Consider the following 18,542-nt stretch of genomic DNA (forward strand, 5'->3'; position numbering starts at 1 on the left):
CTTCATTATGCACTGACTACTTTAGAGATTAATAAAGACATCTGCTATTTCTTACAGATTAGCGTTTATAAATTAGACTCGACCAAATCGTAGCGGCCTACTTTACATCGACACTAGTCCTGGAATTAATTTATGCACGCATTGCTTACTCTGCCCGACATGCCACAATTTAATCATCGTCGCTTCAGTTTGGGTAAAGCATAATCTTATCTAATTTAAATTTGAGCACAATTGTATTACTGAATTGGATTATGTCCAACTATTCTCAACACATTTTAAATAGTTACGCCTATTTTTGAACCTTCCAAGTAACGAACTTTTACGTCCGTTACAGTTTACAGCTTTGGAGGAATTTTTTCTTTTTTTTTTCTTATGTGTTCGTTTCATAAGTAGGTCGAGTTTTCTCTCATCTGGTAATATTGTGTCCTCTCTCGTCGGTCGGGGCTCCAATTTAAAAATTCTTTCTTTATTATTATTGAACGAGGGCCAGACGGACGGGGAGGCGGAGGATGATCGACACACCCTGTNTACAGAGTTTTATAGCGTAGAAATTAAGCAAAAAAAAAAAAAATGTTTATTTTGTTTTCACAAATAAGACAATTTTAACATTAATAAGTTTCGAACACCATAAAATCTTTAAAAAAAAACAATAATAAAACTCGGCCAAACTCAATATTTTTACAAAAACTTCACGGTTAATCGAATGGCGATAATCTTTTTAATCTAATCTTAATCCGCGCAAGTGTAATCTGCGCATGTTCTATTAAGTTTACGATATCGGCCACCGTGAGGCGCCAGCTCTCGACTCATCCGGAGACTAATAAATTATTTCTGAACTCTCTCTCCATATGGCCTTTCAGAAAGTTCAGAAGCGAATCCAGGTATTGGACAGCAGGGAAGAACACAATAGCTGCATCAGATAGGTCTAACCGCATTGCTAGCAGAATGGATAGTACAGACTTGAAAAAGGATCCTATACCAGACAAGAGACGGGAAGTGAACGCAGGGCTTATCGCGGTCGTTTTCACACATCCCCTCTTTCCCGCACATTCTATCGATTCTCTTCGAAACGGAAGACTGAATTGGGGGATTTGGCTCCTTAATCTGGTTACCCTCCGTCTAGTCACACTGGAACAGACTTTAATTGATTTCAGTGGAGTGTTCGGATGACGTCAGGCGACAACAATAAGAGATTTTAAGAAACGAATAAAAACCTATTCTATTTTTCAGACTGGAGAAAAAAAAAACACTTAAAATGTGTTGAAATTTACAGTATTAATTGTAAATATAAGTAATTACTAAGTAAATTATGGGATTATTTTTAATTAACTCTCTCTTAATCTTTAATAGTAAATAAAATTAAATTAGATTAATTTTAAATGTGAAAAAAAGGAAAAATCATTATAAATCTCAATTAATCGGATAAAGAACAATAAAAAGCATTACTTTAAAGCAATTTAAATACTAAAATAAACAAATTCTACTGCTAAACAGTAAGCGAAAGCAAAAACATTCTATAATTAAACAGAATAAAATAATTTTAATTATGATTAAATGGAAAATTTTAAATCTGTTTTAAACTTCAATTAAAATGAAATTAAAAATGTATTCTTTTAAAATATGATGAAAATTAAAACAATTCAATCTATTTGCGCAGGAATAACAATAATTTTAATCATAAAAAGTGGCATAAACTAAGCTGAAGTTTAGTTTTCATATAAGCTGTAAAAATCTAGGATTAATTATGAGCATTAGTAATTCTAAATCAATTTATAATCAAATTATCTAAATTAGCTTTTTATAATGAATGAACAAACAGCAGCCCTCCGTGATTAACAGCAATAAATTATAGTTAATTGAATAATAGATGTAAACTTAATGGCAAAATTATGCCCATGTCTACATTGAAAATTCATAGTAAAATTTTCATTCAGAAACTTTTTCTTTCCCTCAAATTAATTTTTTTTTTTAAATCTTGTTAAGTTGGGATTAAATTTCGATATAAGTTTAAATTTTTGGGTCTTAGTCTCGAAATTTATTGAATATGTTAACCTTTCTGAATTTGTTGGCTCGTTCATAAATTTGATCATTTAAATTAGTTATGACAAAAATTCGATAAGACCGGTTCCTATTTAGAAGTGTTTCTTAATTTAATCCATAATCCAATGCTTTACGGTCATTAAATTATTTGAAAACGAATACAGCAGACCGCTTCCAGACAATAAACTTTGAAATTGTAAAAAAAGAACAACAAATTGATTGGCAAGCGTCTGCCAGTTAGGCTTTCCAACGTAGTACTTGGCGTTACAAATGATTCTTCTCAACTTCCTTGATATTTCTAATCAACTAGAACGCAGCCAGTTTGTTCCCTAACTTAATCACGCCTTTTCTCCTCCTCTGCACGTCTTCATCTGCTCGTTGTCTCAATGCTACCAAAGCCAGTCGAGTAAAACTAAACATCATCGGCTTGGCTGAATGTCCCCTTCTTTGCTAACACCATCTTTTGTCATCGTAAAAGCCAATAATAAATCTACGGTTATTTCTTTTTATCTCGTGATAAACTTGACTAATTAATCCCTATCTAATCTAATAGATAAATAAAACGTAATTAAGTTTTTTAATAGACTCCACCTCGGCTTCGTGTTGATACCATAGAAGCAATGGAGCTGCGAGCGTTAATCATCGCACATTTCATTAGTCGAATTGAGTAAAGGATGTGCTGATATGCTTAATTAAATGTTTTATTGCTCGAACTGGTTTCACACCAAAAAAATATATAATTTAAGTTTTTTAATACACAATCCAATCTTAACTGTTAATGTGTTGCTTATTTGCAAAGAATGACAAATAGCAGATCTAACGTTAGATAATTAACTTATTATATATCTTAATTTAGGAATTAATTTAAACTATAACTTAATAATTATTAAAACTTTCTGATCTTTTTAAAAATAAATAATTTATTCGTTAAGAAACTAGAAAAATAACGTTAGAATCTCATATTTAACTCTTATTATGATTTAAGTAGTTCTTCCTTTAGTGTTTTTAGTTAAACATCATACTTTTAATTATATTTCTAGTTTTAGTTATGTTATTTTCATATTTTTAGTTAAAAATTTTGTAAATTTTCTAGAAAATTGCAAATTTGTTGGGAATCTGCAGCTGAATCTCTTGATATGGAGAAGAGGCGCCAAAGAGAAGAAGAAAATATTCCTCATTCCTTTAAAAATTTTTAATGCGGATCGATGTCACACAATGGTTTGTAGTACCATTTAAATTTTCAAATAAATTATTTCTATAGAAATTAATTTTATCTTCTTATTATCCTCTCTTCTAACTGGCATCTAGTCTAGTTTGATAAATTAATATGATGAATGCAAATAGTAATACATCTTGTGCTTCTATTTGTGTCATATGACTAGTCAGGCTATCTTACTTTTAAATTCTATGTAGAATGATAAATTTTGTCATTTATAGTTCATACTTAAAAACTATAATTACTTTATTATTTAGTAAAATTTATGTAATAAATCTAATTCTGTTCCTTTAATTTATTTTTGTGTATTTTGTGATAAAAACATCGCTGATTTTCTACACATTTAATCAAAATTTATTAAAATATACAGGAAAAAGTATTTAAAATTTACAGATAATTATCATAGTCTATTTAAATAGTTAATATTTTACTGTAAACTATATTTAGAATCATGATATCCGGATAAAGTCATTATGTAAATTAAACATAATGTACAGTACAGTATAGTATAGTAAGTTCAATTTAAAATTTTTAAGATGATTTGAAGTTCAAGTTGTTTAGTTAATTTATTTTAGAAGTATTAAGAGATGCTTATCAGAATAAACATTCTTTAATGTTTCTTAAATATCAGCTCTTTAGGCCTACTATGAATAAATAGCATTATTTTTAATTACTTTTATCTATCGAAAATCTAATGTGTCATTAAAACTTAATAGCAGAATTATTCAATACAATTCTTGGAATTTGATATATTTTAAAAATTAAATTTATACTTAACAGAACAATTTAATCTTTTTCAGAATTAAAGTTCATAATTACATAAAATTGTATAATTTATATTTTATTTAAGTGTAAATGAAGGTCTGCATATTAAATATTATACAAAAGAATTGTCCATTTCTTTTAAATTAGGATTTAATTAAAGTTCCTTAATTTATGAGAATATTCTAAGTTGTATGCGGAAACATCGCATGAAACTTATTTTTCCTGACTTCAGTTAAGGATTAAAGTTAGTGTTCTAACTTTACTTCTTAACTAAAGTTAAACCCGTCGAAATTAGTGATCCCAAAACATAATTTAATAAATTTACTCATTAGAAGTGTTCCCAATCACAGTTTAATGAACGAGCTAAGTTATTATAATGAAATTTCGAATTTACACTTACTATAATTAATTAAGAATATATTAGGTTATCGAGAATAGGGCTGTGTTACTGTTCATTATTAATAAAGTAATCTGGTTATTATTGTAAATATAATAGTAATAAAATTTAGATATAGACTTTGCTTTTTTAAATAGGGACATAGATTATTTTAAACAATCTCATCAAAATGACTATTAACATACATTTTAACCGAGTTATTATGTTATTATAATGATTTTGATTTTAACAACTAAAGTACAGGTACAATATATATATATATATATATATATATGCCTATAATGATAATTAAACAGAAAAAAAACAGACTAAATTTATCGTTTCATCTATTTTCTACTATTCTTTCAAGCGTATATGATTGTATAGCTCCAATTACAAACTGTAATTATGTTATACATAAGCATCATAATACCAAACCTTATAGGCTTACATTATATACAAATCCAAACTTATAGATAGACATATACAAGAACTATAACCCAAATCGTATGCCTATCGTAAAAATGCCAACACATACATTACTGTATAGTGTATGCATTTATACTATAAAACATGTAATTCAAATAATTACTTTCACTTCGTTTATATCTATGAAATTATTGTAAACATTTGATTATACTTCTGTTTTAAACTTCAATTAAAATGAAATTAAAAATGTATTCTTTTAAATATGATGAAAATTAAAACAATTCAATCTATTTGCGCAGGAATAACAATAATTTTAATCATAAAAAGTGGCATAAACTAAGCTGAAGTTTAGTTTTCATATAAGCTGTAAAAATCTAGGATTAATTATGAGCATTAGTAATTCTAAATCAATTTATAANAGAACAAAGTTTTCTACATGTCAATGCGATAAGCATGGAGTTTTATCTAGTTTATCATTTAGTTTAATAAATATTAAACAGTTGTTACCTTATTTATGATCATTTTTAATAGTGTTATCTTATCTATTACTTAAATAATAGATTATTATATGCTGTAGCTGAAACAACATTTTAAATTATTGAAAGGAACTAGCTTTTAGAACATGAAAAACAGAAATTTTTCAATAAAATCTACATAAATATAGGTAATAAACATGTAATTTGACAAAAGGTAGAGTACATTTAGGTCATGTAATTTTATAAATAAAAAAGAAAATATATGTAATTCATAGTAAAATTGAATAATATCGACATAGCCTAGAGCATTAAGATTCTTGGCATAAATTGTGTTAAATATTTCAAACATGTAATAATGTTATGGAAAAAATACTTTTCCGTAACTGCAGCTCAGTTTTAGATTCCATTCTTATAATATACATGCTTAAAATAGCTTAAGAAATACGAGAGAAACCTTTATTTGTTTGAACTTGTAATATATACACAGGCCTATTGTAAACAGGTAAGAAAATTGCTCGAACAATTTGCAAACAATGGACCGATCTCGTGTCTACGAATACTATTCATTTACTAACCATAGTGTCTGACATATCTCTTTCTATTGGCTAAAAACTTGGCAGCACTCATATTCCATGGCAATGAAAGATGAACGAGCTCTATAAGGCCGAGCGATGATTGGCCAATGTATTTATCTTGATTGGCATGTGACAAAGCTTTGGATTAAATGGTCACGCAGGGCAATGATAAATGATTTCTGATAGATATAATTTGGGATTATAAAAGCAAGGGAAAAAAATATTTCTACTCCATTAAATCTTACTTATCGATTGTGTTAGATTACAGGTTATTTCATCTCGGGGTTATTTTATATTCACTCAGAATTGTTCAAAAATAAAAAAAAAGAGTATATTAAATTAATATTTAAAATAAAAGAAAATTCATTTTAAAAAAATCAATTTGTAATATTTCTTAACCAGAATTATATTCTTAAATGTCACGATTAATTTTTTATTTTAAATTTAAATATATTATTTATGTGAATATTTATAAATAATTGATGAATCTAGATTAGGATATTAAAGCCAAATAAGGGAAAAAATCTAAAATAGTAAAATTTTAAAGTAAACTGAATGAAATAAAGCAACAGATCGTTTTATAAATTCTTCGGTGAAGTAATGAAATCCGTTAGGAAATTCAAAAAATATAAATATTAGAAGGGCAAGGAAAAACATTAAAGAATATCCTTCATTTTTTTAAAAAATAGTACTTAAACCTTAATTATTTAAACATAATCCATTGAATTACCTTAACTAATAAGCCTACAAAATCCTCGGATATCTCGAGATAATACTTGATCGAATTTCTCTGTTTTTGCTTCCAGATGGCGTAAGTGAACACAAGATTAGGGAGGAGGAATGATCAGAATCCCGTACGCATGCTCGCCCATTCATACAAAGAAACTACTGTTCTGTTCAATAAAACAGTAGTTCTTATTTAAGTCAAGTCGAACACGGTCAATGTGATCCGATATATTATTATATCAGAAAATGACGTCCCCCAAACTCTTAGCCGTTTATTATACAGTTTGGCCCGTTTCCGCGGGCATTGAAAAGATTTTTTTTTCTTTTTTTAATATTTCTCCCTTCAAAAAATAATTAGATTTTTATCAGATAGAAATTTTTTTGACTAATGGTTAAATTATTTTTACACTAAATGGTTCTTGCTCCAACATTTTTTTTTTTTTTTTGTATATATATGTATGTACTGTACGAAGCGGTATATGAATCAGCAATAATAACATATGTTACTAAATAGAATTAATGGATTATAAAATAGACATTCTGTATTTTTGTAGCCCCGAGCTCTTCGTGAAATGAATAGAGGAGATTGTTCTAATTATAGGGAGTATACAGTTATTGTTGGAAGATGGAGCAATTATGAAATTCAGTTCATTATGGGAATTACTGACTTCAATAAATTATCCTGAAGTATTTACAAGATTGTTAAATCAGAAATGTATTTTATATGCTAAAGGCTAGTACAGTTAGTAGTCGAGTCGTTGTAAACCTATAATAGATTTATATCAAGAGATTCAGTAAATGATGGAGTCTACGTCCATTTTTCAAAATGAAATCGTTTCTTGGAAAGCATAAAAATGTTAAATTTAGATTCGAAATTTTGTAATAAATAGGTGTAGATAGTAGCAAATTTAAACGTAATTGCATTATGATATAAATATAGATTATTTATATATATATAATTTTTTTCTTTTTATCATTATCACATTTTACACACATGTACAATACTCATAATTCCATCAATACTTATATGTTTATTTTTATTATAACAAAGTATAAATTTATTATAAAAATCAGAAAAGCTCTTGCTTGTCTTTCGACATAATACCTGTGTTAGAGATTTATACATAGGCTATATATTGTATATATATTTTTAAATAAATAAATTGACCGAAATATAGAATATTATATAGGCTACTAATAAATTAGTCTATTAACATATAGAAAGTATTATATTGCTGGTTCTATATTCACTCCTCATGCTCCTGTCTATGTTTACATATAAAATTTAACTATAATTATTATTAAGTAAAATAATAAAGTGTACTATAATATATACACATATCTACTATAATATATAATGTATGTACTGTACTGTACAGTACTGTACTGTACACCCAACATAGACTATATTTTATAGATTTAGGACCTAATCTTTGAGGTCTAAATTGGATAAAGAATTTATATAAAAATTTATAAAAATTATTGTATTATTATTTAATTTTATATAAATTAAGTTAAATTCATTATCTTGTTAAAATTATAAAACTGAACAACTCAATTTAAAGATATATCTTACTTTACGTGACAATAAAGGAATAACTTAAAATAAACAAAGCGTATCAATGATATTTTGCTTATTTCTAATGTTATCTATGACAGTTACTAATTTATACACAGGACCCTTTTTTATAGCAATTTAAATATTTAGTTTTACTTAATACAAATTTAAAAACTGATTCAGTTTTTTTCGTGTGTTGTAGAACATAAACTAAATGATTAAAGTTTACTTTAGATAAACGAAGAAAAAACAGATACAAATTGTGTTCATTGCATGTTAAAATAGCTAATTGACAATAATGAAAAGTCAGCACGATCAATTTGTAAATTTACAAATTGATTACTAATGCTTAGTTTACAGTGGGCAGAGAAGGTAAACAGTTCGATTGTTTTCTTTCTTTATAAATAATAAATTACAGCAATAAACTAAAAAAGTTTGTATCAATATATTATTTACATGATTTAAAAATATAAATTTTAATTTGAAAAAAACGTAAATAAATAAATGACAAAAATAGAAAATGCTTCTAGAATTTGTCTATATAACTTAATAATAATTAGAAACCATCCAAAAGTAATTTTTCATTTGGTCTTAATTTAGTGCTGCGTTGAAGCAAAAAGTGAAGAAAAAATTCTCTATTCGTTTAGTTTTCTTACAAGAAGAAAAAAAAAAGAAAAAGAGGAGATCAGAGTTTGTCGAGCCGACTTAATTAAAATGCTCTGTATAATGTAAACTACCTAAAATACTGGAATGTACTGTACGCCACAATGGTTTACTGTTACCAAAATAGAAAAATTAGCAAAGATGATCACTCACCCTCTCATTCTTTCTCTGCTGCAGACACCGACAAGTGGGTGGAAATTAAAAGTCGTTAAGAATACATGTATCATCTTTTTGCCTGTAATATATTTTTTAATTTGTTCTTTCTTACTAAAAATCTTCGCTAGCGTTTAAAAACTTTCGAATAACAAGCGCTCGCAATATTTCTACATCTAAATCTAAAGGTTTTTAAATGAGAATGTCAGAACCGACTGTAAAATATAATTAGCCTTACAGAAAATTATATATTTTTCCAACATTTTTCCTAAAGCATAGCGGCATAAAATTAGTTTAACGTGTCTTTGATGAAACTGAAAATTATAGCCAAAATGAAACTCGTAGTGAAATTAATTTATAANAAACTATAATTTATTAACTGACAGTAAAATTTAAGACTTTATAAATGTAACTAGCTCTTGTTATTTTTGGAGGATCACCAGAATAAACTTATTTTTTAAGGATAGAAATTCTAAAGTCATTAAATTAGAATAAAGTATTTTGCAAAGCTTTGCAAAATACTTTAAGAAGTATTCAAAAATACAATTTTGTTTATCGATTATTCAATTTTTCAAATTGAAATTTTAAACTTTTGAATTGATTAATCAAAATCATTACTTTATTTTTAATTCATTTCACTTCGAATCTGCTTTATATTGTTCTGGACTAGTCTATATAAATTTTAATTTTCGCTTATTAAAAAAACAAAAACAAAAATACATTATTTCTACTTCAATAGTTTGAATCATAGAAGATAGCCTTTGATCGATCAACACTATTTATAAACAAGTCAGCTGAATTCCATTTGAAACATCTGCTCCGGTGACATCTGCACAGAAAAGTGATAAATGCCTGTGCAATGAATGCTTCAAAACAATCCGTATTCAATTATTGTTTATTTTATGAACCGTTTATATACATCTGTATCATAAATGAGCTTAAAGTTTATTTTATTTAAATTGAAGCAAAACTATTATTTTTGTGAATTTTACATAATTTGTAATCGTAATTGAACTACTCAACCTTCATTAACCTTAATTACCTCAACCTTAATCGACTTAATTTACCTATTATAAGTTAAAACGATAAACGTTCTTAGAAGAAAATCAACTGGGTCTGAAATATAAAAGAAATTTACTGTGCTTTGATGAATTAAAAAGGTGGAGAATGATGAAAATCATTACATTCAGGCCTACTTTTCAACGCTCTGTGATTCTACTTTTGCCTAAACTTTATTTATTTAAAGGGAATAAATAAAAAGTAAAATAAATAAATCTTTTAAATATACTGAATAAAATAAATTATTCTAAAGATAGAATTAATTGTATAGACATTAAAAATTTAAATATTTAACACATTTTTTTTTAAATTCTCAAGACTCACTTGTTAATAAAGTTTTCGAATTTTAGTGATTTTGTTATTAATTTTCTCTTGAGAAAAATTTAAAAAAATGGATTAAAAATAAAGCATTTAATTTTTATAATTTATTTAAAGTCAAGAAAGACTCTTATGCTATTTTTACACCAATTAAAACATTAGGAATCAATATATTTTTATAATTTAGATCGATTATCAGTCATCATTATTCTACGATCTTCAATAGTTTAAAAGACTCGATAGTAATTATCTTCTAAACTAGCCAATGCAATTTTTACTACTGTAAAGATAGTAATTTAAAAGTATTACAGAACGAATGAGATTTCTGAACTGCAATCATCATCAGACGGCTTGGAGTGAAGCAGCCATTTTGAGGCAGAATTTTATTGATTGAAAGATCGGAGAGAACTAAGTGAACCTAACCATTGACTCAAGTGAATGCTCTCTAGAGAGCAAAAATCTACTCAATCGCCGATTCAATTAGATGTTTGCACTGTAGATGTTACAGTACATTGAAAATATAAAAAATAAAAAATTTCCGTATCTCATCGTCAATGGAATGGATTCTCGGTTATAAACACAATACATGGATAGAACAATTGATAGACACTTTGGCATGATGCCAGTCGTGGTCTGGCGGGTTGTTTTAATTGCCTCATTCCTCGGATCAGAGTCATGTAGACTACTGTGTTATGGCAACAGTAGCATGTCGTTGTTGTTTCAATTCGTTACAGTAATGGATACAGTGCGGTCTTTGAACCAAACCCTCGGCCAATAGGTCTATTTAAGTCTACTTAATTCTTTTTCCAGTCATTTATTATTTATAAAACGAGTAAACTGGTGTAATTACTTTTCAACTTACACACAGAAAGATTGTCGCTTATCGATTTCTGATAAGTTGGACTTAAGATATAATTAATGGTGTCAATAAAAACAAAGCTTTTTTCCACTTGCTAAAATTATCTTGAATATCAAACTATTTCTAATTCTCTTAGCTCATTTAGATTTACCATTAGTGAGAATAAGTCTAAACTGATTATTATTAATACATCTAAATGCATTAGAAATAATTAATAAATAGAAGTACTGTAGTTATAAATAATAAATGACGAGAATTCCAAGAAAAAAGTTTATATATAAACCCTTCAGATTCGAATGTAATAATTAGTTATAAAGAAATTATTCAGTATATCAACTAAGTTTTTTTTTGAAAATAGAAAAAACATTTTAAAGTTTTTTTGCGACTAAATCTTCAAAAAAATTTAAAGAAATACTTTTAAAATTAATCTGAAGCATTGTTTTTGATAGAAAAATATTACATTAAAGTTTTTAAATTAAAATGGCTGATTAAATAATATTTTAAGACCCCCAAATATCCTAAATGTACAAAAATATATGTTGAAAAATATAATTAACAGTTTGTGTTCCAAATAGCTACAATTATACGTACAAAATGCATATTGTAAGCAACAACAAGCCAATAAAGCAATTTATAATATTTTTATTTGTTTTGTATCAGTTGGTCGTAAAGCGTAATCCTTCATTTTCTAAATGCGTTTGGACAAAAGAACCCCCTATGAAGATATGCACACTAAACTTTAAGTTTACAACTTCACCTGTGTGTAATGACACTGAATAGGAACAGAGTCATAAATCTGTTCGGTTCAAAGTCATAAATTCCTGTTCAATTAGGGAGTCGTTAAAATCAGCTGGAAGGCCTAACCCATCTTTCTATCTAACTTGTATCCACCCTCGCTGCCTATTCCTTTGCATGTCATCTTCGGCTGTTGTCGATCGTCACGAAATGCCTGCTGTTCATGACGTGACATATTACTAGAGGTCACGTACGAGATAAGAAAAGAATGTTGGTGTCTTAAGACAAAATGTCATGACTTCAATAGCTTTACTGGCACTAGGCAAACAACTACCGTATAACAGTTTATGGCCCAACAACAAACCTGTTGGCATTAGGCGCAAATCTTACAATAAAAATGAGAATTTTCATGCTTTTTCTTACTTTTATACGTTGAAAATTTTATTAAACTCGTAATTAATCGATTTATAACATTAAAAAGCTTATTAAATGATATTTCAAATGGTAATGATTTGAATTTTTAATTTAAATTCATTTTATTTAGCCCTACTATCTTCTCATGTATTATAACATAACCAATTTACACAGTATTTTATGGTAAAATATATTATAAAATTTAGAAATCATTTTAAATAGCGTTTAGACTTAAGTATTATTACAAGAATAAATATTCAAATCTTATTCTTTATATTTCATGAAGACATATACAAGTAGATACATTTAAAAATGTGTTCTTTTTATCTTATAATATGAAAACTTTGAAGTATTTTCAAAAAGATTCTGTATTTCTTTCTACTATTTGATAATATAATAGATATTGCTGTATATCATCTATCAGGAATGTAATTTATTTTCAGAAATACAAAAATTTAAATATGTTCAGAAAGTTTTGTCATCTCGATAAAATAAAGATTCTTTTATTTATATTTATAAGTATTTGGAATCTATTATTACTCCATTATTTATGCATGAAAAGACATTATCTTTAAACTATCTTGTAATTTATCTTAGCAAATTGAGAACAAGAATGCAATGAAGAACAATACTCTATTGTATAGTGTATCGCTATAAAGCATCTCCTACTAATCTCAGACATCTGAAGTATTTTTTTCAGAAATTAGGAGAAATTGTCATCTCAGCAGGAAACAACAAGTGATGTCAAAAAGTGAATGCCATTGAATACAGCCGTTTGTTGTGTACAATTTGAGAAGCTGATTCTGTGAACCAATGAAAAGTAATATGCTGAGTTCCTCCCAACCACCCCAGGGACAAACACTTTGACCGAAATAACCTGGAAAGATTTCTTGTAACAAGGCAAGAGTCAAAAGAGAAAATCGATACACAAAGAAGCCGCAAAGTATTCATTCTACGTTAAACAATTAAGTGTAATTCTAAACCGAATATTCAGCTAATGTACTGTACCTAAGGGAAAGTAATTGAATGGAGAAAAAAGAAACAAAATTGTTTAGTTTGGAACCTTAAATATCTAAAAATACATTTCTTTTTTAAGTAAAATGATGCTTTTCTTTAAATACTGTATTAAATAACAATTTTAATAAATATTTTTAAAATTAAATAACAATAGATAAAAATACAATATAATTAATAAGTATATTTAATACAAATGAATAATCTTACAGTGTATAAGGCACAATGAATTTAAATATTATCTTTAATTAAATATTATTTTTGCTATTGACAACACTAATTTATTTTGTTTATACAAATAAAACAAAATCTCAGAAAAAAATCATAAAATGTGCAACTTACAGGGAATAAGAAACTTAAAAAATTCTTTAGCTTTTATATGAAAATACTTATTTCAGGAAACTGTCTTAAATAATTATAATCTTTTATTAACGTTGTTAAATACTTAATTAAATAATACCTTCAAAAATTAATTATATTTAAAATAAGATTATACTCAAAATAAATGTTACAGAATAAGAAATTTATATCANGTAACAGTTACTGTAAGATGACTTTGTTTAAAAATATTCACCTTAAAAATTTTTATTAAATAATTTTTAATATCGTTAACATTTTCTACAATTAAAGAATTTCATAAAATAAATTTTACAACTAGGAAAACACAATTAAATTACTTAAGAATAAAAGTTCGGCTGAATAGAAAGCGAGCTACTAAGAAATTTAACAATGAATCGGGGTAGACGAACAAAGAAAACAGACGTAAGAATTGAAAGCAATGGACCTGGACCTATATTCCCACCAAAGTGGAGATGACTTCGACAGCTGATAGCGAAGGGAAAAGACAAATTGTTCTATTGGTTTACAATTTATATGTTGTTTTCTATCCTTCGACATGCATTCTTGACCACGGATGGTATAGTATTACCACATCTGCCAATGTCGTTGTTTTGAAGTAGCTACTCATTCAAACCGCTATTTATACGCACGTGCAATTCAATTTTATAAACAGACAGATGTTGCTGTCATATGATTGTTTTATGGAACATTATTATAATCATTGTCCGCATAAAAATGATGATAGTGAATAAATCTACAAATTTTCAAATAATTCTAAATTTATGTGAGTATTCTACGCTATATGGCTTACAATAAAAATTACTTTTCATGCGAGAAAATAAATTTTTACTTTAAAAAAATAAATAAAATTCGCATGAAATAACATTTCTTCTTTAATTCAAAATGAAATAAAAAGGTTATAGAAGTCAAAGTAAAGAAACTTGAAAAGTTTAAATCCAGTTTTTTGCTTTCAGTCATCATAAAGTAAAGGCATTAATGACAGCTTTGAAAATGAAAACATTAATGATTCATAAACTACCCAGTAAGATAATAAAAATTCCATCAACAAACATTAGTATACGTTAGGAGATTGTCCAAAAATTATTCTGGGGAAAAAAATATAAAAAAACATAAGATTAAGGTCTAGCTTACTTATTGATTAAACTCCATCAAATCGCAAAAGATTACGAGAAAAATAATATAAAAGTAACCCAAATGAATAATTTACATTCGTGTGGTTAAATTTAACACTTATTCTGCCATATTACATTTTATTTTTAAGTACTGTATATTTATTATAAAATCAAGGAAATAAACAAGCCAAAACTGACATACAGAGTTGTAAAAATAATTTAAAGTATAATGATAATGAGCTTTACTAAAGCTAAATTAGTTTGTTTTTAATTTAATTTTTTAACCTAAATTATTTAGGAAGTAAGTAATTTAATATGTTTTATTTTGGAATGAAAACATGTCAGAAGTATTAAATTCGTAATATTAATGATAATGATATTGAAAATATAATTAAAATTATAATAATATAGCTGTAATGAAAGGAGTTAATACATTCAATTAAAAAGTAGACTTCTAACTTTAAACTATCTTGTAATTTATCTTAGCAAATTGAGAACAAGAATGCAATGAAGAACAATACTCTATTGTATAGTGTATCGCTATAAAGCATCTCCTACTAATCTCAGACATCTGAAGTATTTTTTTCAGAAATTAGGAGAAATTGTCATCTCAGCAGGAAACAACAAGTGATGTCAAAAAGTGAATGCCATTGAATACAGCCGTTTGTTGTGTACAATTTGAGAAGCTGATTCTGTGAACCAATGAAAAGTAATATGCTGAGTTCCTCCCAACCACCCCAGGGACAAANGAGATAATAATTTAGATATTAATGTTTTACATTAGCAAGAAAGTTTCAATTATAATTTTGTTTCCATTTAAATATTCTTAAAACTAAAAAAGTCTAAATGTTTAATTCATAATGTGTAAAGTTTTTTAATGTTAATTGATTCAGAAAGATGTCTAAATTCTGAATTTATTTATATATTAATATCCCAAGGAAAATAAAGCCATTCCATTAAGGTAGAGAAGAGATGAGACAGCTCTAACATGGTGAATGTATCGACATAGTGCTGACATTTGACATTAACTCTGCCTCAGAGAAAGAATGACAACGAATCAATTTGGAAAAGCGGCGATCACATCGTCTGCCAAATTAAATCGAACGAAGATAACGAGATGACAGCAAGGAGTGATATCATAGTGGTTATTTGTTGAGCGGAAAGAGACAAGAGGAGTGCTCTAGGCTTCTATTTTTTGTTCATCGAAATGCGTCATGCTTCATGCTTCTTCTAAGAGGACGGAAATTAACTGGTTATGAGCAAAATATTAAATAAGCATGACTAAAGATTGCGACCGATTTGCATTTTTATTATTCTCTCACAAAGGATTATTTTTACCTTATAATGCTGAAATACATTTTCGATCCAATTCTGTACTTGTACAGATAAGTTTAGTACATAATTTGTAAAATAATGAAAGTATAAATAGTAAGCTAAATTAAATAGAAAATAATACTAAATTTATTAATAATTAGAGTCCAATTATTTTTTTTAAATATTCCTAAAAATATGTTAAAGTACAGTACAAAATTACTTACTTGTAAATCGAATTGAATGCCGTAATAAAACATTATATTTTCATTGATTAGATTTGAACTTATTAAAAAAACGTTTTCTAACAAGTCGTTTGTTTTGTTTAAATATCAATTTCTAGGTTTATTCAATTAAATTTGTAGAAAATCTTGCAGTAACCATTGTTACCATTAGGCCTGTAGACACTAATAACCTAAAAGATCTCTCCATCTATTCTATCATTAAGCAAGGGCCTCTTACAATGTTTAAATGACAGAGGTTAAGCTCATTGATATCCACCCATCTTTTCATCTTTACTCATGGTATTTGTCAAGAAGGGAAAATATTAAGATTAATAATTATGACTTGACTACAAAATTATGTTATAAATTACATGTGAATTTAAAAATATATTGTAAAGTAATATATTACTTTAAAATTCTATTATAATTATGTGAAATTAATTTTTTCTGATTAAAAAAAATCTTTTCTTGTAATTATTCAAAATTACACTATGATACATTCTGTAGTATAAATAAATGTATTTTATTGAAGTTATTTCTTGGTTTTTAATCAAATTATTAATGAAGTAATATACTAGATTATTTTAATTTAGTACATTAAATTTGTAAAATTAATTTTTGATTTAATTTATTTGAAAATTTACAAAAATGTTTTAATTAATGCATCTACTCTTAAACAACTTAATAATGAACGAATACTCCGAAACAATTCGTTATCTGTAAAATATAATTTGTTCTGTTATAGTTCAAAGCTATATTCGTAAACGGAAGAAGAGTATCATTGATCGTTCTATGGTCCCTTCTGCTGCGCTTTCGAAAATTATCACAGTCAGCGGCAAGGGCGAGGGAGAATATTCATGAAGATTATAAACTGTTCTCTCGACATCATTGTGTAAATCTCCCCGGAGTTAGGAGATGAATAATCTATTTAATGACTGCTCTCTTTAATGACGAAACTCCGGGGTCACCGGAACTTTGGACGACGATCTGACTACAAACTTGTACAACCTAATGATTGGCTAGATATATAAGTTGTATATAAAACGATACTCGCCTTATGAGCACGTTGTTAATTCGTGCAGAGTTCCCAGCTCAAACTTTATTCTCTTGTGAACTAGCGAGGACTCATTTGGGTGTAAAATGTCTTACTTGTTAGTAAATAATGATCAATACGTAAAATATCAAATTTTCACTTATGTAGCGTTATAATTTTTCATCTTTATTTATTATCTATTTTAAACTTAATACAACATTATTATAGCTTTAGCGTATGTTTTCTATGCAAATAAACTAATGATCATTAATTTTATTCTGACAAGTTCAATAATATTACATTTCATTAAGATTAACAATGGTTTTATAGTATTAATTCCATTTATTTTTATTGTTGGCAAAAAAGAAAACTGTACTAATTGTAAACAAGTTAACGAGTTATTTTTTAATAAAAATTATTGTCTTATTTCCTCTAAAAATATAACTAAAATTTAATCTTTGTGATCTATTTTATAGCCTTAATGTTGGCTTTCGGCAAGTTTTAGCTTTACTCTACATAAATATTTAATTATCTTTATTTTAAATTTATTAAATTTAATCAGATGGTTTACATTAAAAAGTTCACAAAAATATTTTATATAAGGTTATATTGTTGTTAAAAGTTTTAACAATTGAACCATAAGTAAATTAAATACAATTCTTAAAAGGTAACGGTTATGCGCTTAAAATTATGTCACATTAATTTTACACTCGTTAAAGCAAAATATTTAAAACAGCTCTAAGTTTATAATAAAATTTAGAATTAATTAAAACTGGCATGTCATATGCTATTTAATCCCCGGTTTTGATAAATAAAGTAAAGAGTAATAAGAAAACATTAAACAAAATTATAATGTAATTAGGCCTTTACTAATTGATGGAAGATTAGAGTAAATTATATCAACTTAAGTAAATATCGAACTGCTTCAGTTTAAAAATATCTTTTCTTTCTTAATTATAGTAAAATTGAATTATAGACTATATAAATAAAATAATATTTTCGTACCTAAATTTATAATGTATAATACTATAAATATATTATAAGCTAAATTCCTACAGCCTATGAAATCCCATATAAGAAGTACAAGAATTATACATTATTTAGGTTAATGTAAGAAAGTTAATGT

General features: G+C 26.7%; 1 long non-coding RNA gene across 2 annotated transcripts in view; it reads left to right on the forward strand.

Moving 5' to 3' along the window:
* The window catches only part of LOC111634385, a 54,000-nt gene extending 47,030 nt beyond the window's left edge, over positions 1-6,970 (forward strand). For both annotated transcript variants that reach the window (XR_002758196.1, XR_002758199.1), the window contains exons 3-4: positions 3,134-3,258; positions 6,684-6,970. This is a non-coding gene — a long non-coding RNA (uncharacterized LOC111634385). The remainder of the gene's footprint in view (positions 1-3,133; positions 3,259-6,683) is intronic.
* The last annotated feature ends 11,572 nt before the right edge of the window (positions 6,971-18,542 follow it).

Source organism: Centruroides sculpturatus, unplaced genomic scaffold, assembly GCF_000671375.1.
Source record: "Centruroides sculpturatus isolate CEXI.00-Female unplaced genomic scaffold, Cexi_2.0 scaffold210, whole genome shotgun sequence".
NCBI lineage: Eukaryota > Metazoa > Arthropoda > Arachnida > Scorpiones > Buthidae > Centruroides > Centruroides sculpturatus.